The sequence below is a fragment of the Panthera tigris genome, chromosome B1 (genome assembly GCF_018350195.1).
Source record: "Panthera tigris isolate Pti1 chromosome B1, P.tigris_Pti1_mat1.1, whole genome shotgun sequence".
NCBI lineage: Eukaryota > Metazoa > Chordata > Mammalia > Carnivora > Felidae > Panthera > Panthera tigris.
The window spans coordinates 197,983,431-197,988,516 of NC_056663.1; the positions used below are offsets into that span (position 1 = coordinate 197,983,431).

The 5,086-nt window shown below is 48.3% G+C and overlaps 1 pseudogene; it reads right to left on the minus strand.

Annotated features, from left to right (window-relative positions):
* Positions 1–759: 759 nt before the first annotated feature.
* On the minus strand, positions 760–1,961 carry LOC102967940 (annotated as a pseudogene).
* Between the last annotated feature and the right edge of the window lie 3,125 nt (positions 1,962–5,086).

Below are 5,086 nucleotides of genomic sequence, written 5' to 3' on the forward strand. Positions count from 1 at the left end.
GGAGGAACTGAAAGTGTGATGTAAAGACCGGCGATCCAGAGTCTATCTTTGGCCAGCTTGTCCAAGCACTATTGTAAAATGTAATGTGAAAGAACTGGAAAGTAGGAACTTCTTCAGTTTGTGAAACACATTCGGGACTGCTGCTTCTTGAGTGTTTCCTTCTTTCAAGGTATTAATCTTTCCTTCTCCTGGAGTACGCCGTAGCTTAGAAATTTCATCGCCAGAAGCCGTCGTCGGCCCATTTATTGCCTTTTCTGAAGGACCACACTCTTCAGTCACGTCTTTTGCCACTGCTTTCTTGTTTTTAGCCAAAGTTTGCCCTTGGGACCTTTCTTTGTCTGCTCTGAGACGCAGCTTTAGAAAAATAATCTGCAACTGTGACTAGCCCGTCTTCCTTAACTGAATTGGTATCAGATTCAGTCATCCCGTCCATCAGAAGAGCATCTTCATCAGTCCTTCGTCTATGAGACTGCCTACGACGGTTAGTACTGTGATGAGATTCACTGGCATCAGTGTGTGCAGTGTGATCAGATTCTGTATTATCAAGTAAGCTGTATGGATTGCCGTCTGGATCTTTGAGCACAGGACTGATGGAGAATTTGCCACCACCTGGTCCAGCACGACCTCGACCCCCTGAAACACTTCTCCCTCTTCCTCCTGGGCGTCTCCTCCCGTCACACTGATGTCGGCTCTCTCGATCATCTTCTCCTGCCAATGAGCAATCACTCGGCCCATCTTTATGCTCAGATTCTGTTTCAGGGGGGCTAGACAGCTCAGAGTTTGTACCATAACCGGAGGTGTAATTAGGGCCCCGACGACCTCTGCCTCTTCCACTCTAAGACCTAGAACCAATCTGTCGTAGCTGTTCATCAATCTGCAGGCGTTCCATTCTTAGCTGTTCCGCTTCCTTTAGATAAGCAATCTGGTACTCTAAAAAACTTGCTCATTTCCGATGCTTTCTTTCGTGCCAACAGATACAAATGGAACCACACCATCTTCTCTAGGTGGCTGATTTTCATTGTCTCCTTCAATTCTCACCCTCACCACACCAGATTTGTCCATTATTTCCTGAATAGCTTTGCCATTTTTCCCAGTTACTTTTCCAACAAGATTCCTAGGAACCTGAATAAAATCCTCCACAAATTCCAAGAAACCTCTAGCCTTTTTTACAGCATCACCACTCCCTCCATAGATTCTAAATGTGCCAGTATCTTCATCTAGCTCGATAGCTGTAACTCCAGGAATCTTCCTAGTTTGCTGTGTGTTCCTATTGCCAGGCCCGTTCAATCTTCTCTCCCAACAAATTCCTCATGAAAAGCTGCCGCAAGTTGTTCTGTGCATTCTAAATGCTTAGCGGCCTCTTCATTTCCGGACATGAGCATCAACTTCTTACGAATACTTCGCAAATGCGTGTCACTTAAAATGTTTACTGTCTTCACATTTGCTTCACTGGCAGACGGTATCATGAGCTGTGTGGTTTCTGGATGGTAAAAAATTCTGCATGCTCCTACTGCTTTCTTAAAATCTTTATGTGCATTGTCATTAGCACACGCCCCTCTCAAATCCTCAGGAACAACCACTGTGCATTCAAAGAAGGTATTTTTTTTTTCACAGTTTTATTTTGATTGATAGGCCGAAGTCGCTCAGATGGGACTATTTCATTGTAAGTGGCCTCACAAGCAGCATATTCAATGACATAAAACTCTCCTTTCATCATTCGAACTTTGGCCAACACCATCCACATGGTTCCTGGTCATTTGCTCTTGAATACCTCTGCTTCGTCTCCTTCACTAATTTCTTTGTTTATATCAGGCAGTGGTGGTGATCTAACTTCATTAAGTGGAACCTGGTGTTCTGGCTGCCAGTTGTTCTCAGAAACAGGGAGTCTTCCTGGACATCTTTGATAAATCCCTTGTAGAAAGCCCGTTGGAGCCACGAACCTCCACCGTCAGCTTGGCCATGTTGGAACCACCAAAAAAAAAATTTTTTTTTAACGTTTATTCAGTTTTAAGACAGAGCATGAACGGGGGAGGGGCAGAGAGAGAGGGGGACACAGAATCCGAAGCAGAATCCAGGCTCTGGGCTGTCAGCACAGAGCCCGACGTGGGGCTCGAACTCATGGACCATGAGATCATTACCTGAGCCCGCAGTTGGACCCTTAACCGACTGAGCCACCCAGGCGCCCCGTGGGAGGACTTTTCTAATAATCCATCGTTTGCTGAAGTTCAGTCCGTCGAGGGTCCCTGCTTTCTGGTGGGTCCCTCCATTCTCATTTGCTGTCACATGTGGGGCTAAGGCCTTGTCTCCTGACCCCGGCTACCCATTACCACCCCAGTCTCTGAGTTGCCCAAACCCCTCACCTCCTCCTCCCAGGGTGGCCACCGGGCACTTATGGGATAGTGTTGGCTCTCCGTACCTGCCTCTTTTTGTGCCCTGGACTCTTCCTTTGTTTGTTCTTATGAGTTTGGCTCTGCATTTCAGGGAAGTTCCATATGTTTCTCTCCAGCAAGTAGCAGAAGGTCGCAGGCTACGAGGCCACCGTGTTTCGAGAAACCTGCCTGATCACCATCAGTGTCTCCTGACGGGGCTAAAGTCTACTAGCATCCGGGTCGCCTTGGGAACATGTAATTAATACAGTGAATATTCCCTAGTTTTCCCCTAGAACGATCAAATCAGACTTGCAGAAATGTGGCTGGGAAACTTAACGTTTTAACAAAGGCACCGGGGTGAAACTGATGCCCATACACTTGTGAGAACCATTGCCTGTTGGGCAGCTCGGGTTCATTGACCCACCCAGGAAACACGTATGATGCACAGTGTGCCTGCACCACACAGGCGTCACAGGATGCGGAAAGAAAGAAGACGTTTTCTTTCTTCCAAGGACTCATGGTATAGTTCAGGTCTTGGCAGCTCTTTCTGCAAAGGGACAGAGAGTAAACATTTTAGGGTTTGTGGGTTATATGGTCTCCTTTGCAAAAGCTACTGTAGACAATATGTATAAAAATGAGGTGGCTGTGTCCCTCCCAAGTTTTATTTACAAAAGAAGGTGGTAGGCGGGCCTACTGTGATTTGCTGAGCTATGGTAGGAGTTAAAATAGGAACAAGCAGGAGCACCTGGCTGGCTCAGGAGAGCAGGTGACTCTTTTTTTTTTTTCTTTATTTTTGAGAGAGAGAGAGAGAGAGAGAGAGAGAGAGAAGACAGCATGAGTGCAGGAGGTGCAGGGAGAGAGGGAGACACCGAATCCGAAGCAGGCTCCAGGCTCCGAGCTGTCAGCACAGAGCCCGACGCAGAGCTCAAACTCACAAACTGCAAGATCATGACCTGAGCCGAAGTGGGATGCTTAACTGACAGAGCCACCCAGGCGCCCCGAGCATGTGACTCTTGATCTCCAGGTGATAAGTTCCAGCCCCATGTTGGGTGGAGATTTTACATAAAAAAAGAAAAGAAAAGACTGGAACACGCCAAAGAAAGGATCATAGTGTAGCAGTTGCTATCCCAGAGGTGTGCAAGAGATGTGATGGGGCCAAGAGAGGAATCCTGGGGGGGAGGGGGGGAAGGGTGGGCCCAGGGGGCTTCCCAGATGAGCTAACACTGGAGGGGAGACCGGGGTGGTTTGGGGGGGGCAGGGGGTCAGGCTGTAGGTGATCATTGGACAGTTAGGTTGTTTGCATTCTGTACGATTGTAAATAGTGCTGCGAGGACCATCTTTGACCTTGTCCAGTGTTTGATTCTTTCTTAGGATAAAGACACTGTGTAACTTTGGTAGCACACTCTCAGGATGCCTGGGGAAAAGGAAGTGCAACTTCCACACCCTCCAGGGATGGGCACGGGGCACATCTCCCACCCCACTCCTCGGTTGCCGGGTTGCTAACTTCTAAAAGCACCAACAAATATCAATTGACGATGAAGGCTTAGTCTGGCGTTTAATCGCAAAATTAAAAACCTAGCCTGAAAAATCTTGCTTGACTTATTATTTTCAGGAGACACGCCCCAGTTCTTTTGTTTTTTGTAATTGACATGTAATTTATATGTGACATTGTGTCGGGTTAAGGTATACAATGTGTTGATTTGATACACTTATGTGTTGCACTTCTGACTGCGGCAGCAGCCTTAGTTAAGAGGACGCTTCTGGTTTTGTTTCTTGGGTTTCGGCAAGATAGACTGTGTTTCGGGGAGCTGGAAGGGTTTCCCTGGGAGTGGCCTGACTTCTGGGGTCCCACACAGGAGGAGGGTTGACGCCCTATCTCGGCTGTGAACAGCGCAGTCCGCCCAGCCCACTCGGCTGGGAGATCAGCTTTTACACCGTGGCTAAATGCACACCCACATCAGTAGAAAGGAGGCCCAGGGAGCCTGTTTGATCTCAGTGGAAAGCTGGCCCAGGCTGGCATTTTGACATTTGGAAACAGTGAATACAATTACCCATCTGTGGACCAAAAGGGATTTTTTTTTTTTCCCTTTAAGGGAATCGAAGGTATTTTGCCCGCGGTGGAGTTTCTCTCTAAGAGGCCCCTTCCAACCAGAGGATCGTCCACAAAGTTTAATTCAAGAAAGAGGGGGAAGGAAGGCTGGCTCATGCCAGAAGTCAGATCTTCCTCTGCGGACCGAACTTTTAGCCAGAGAAGGCGGGGAGGCAAGCCAGCGAGAGCCAGCACGGCCCTTCGGAATCAGCTCCGGGCTTTTGCAGACATGATTCATCTGTCCCTCACACAGCCCCCCGAGGCAGGGGTGGTTACTTCCTCGTTGACAAACGAGGGCAAAGAGACCACACCTCAGATGACTGACCAGGATCACACAGCCAGCCGGTGGCAGGGCTGGGATGTGAACTGGCGTTTCCCGACCTCAAATTCAGCTCTTTTCTCGTGTACTATGGGTCGAATGGTGTCGTCCAAATTCCTCTGTTGACGTCCTAAACCCTCAGCACCTCAGACTGTGCCCTCACTTGGAAATAAGGCCTTTGCAGATAGAATTAGTTAAGAAGAAGTCAGACCGAAGTAGGGTGGGACCCTAATCCAACATGACTGAGTGTCCTTGTCCTTATTTAAAAAAAAAAATCCAGGGGCGCCTGGGTGGTGAAACAGGGTGCTG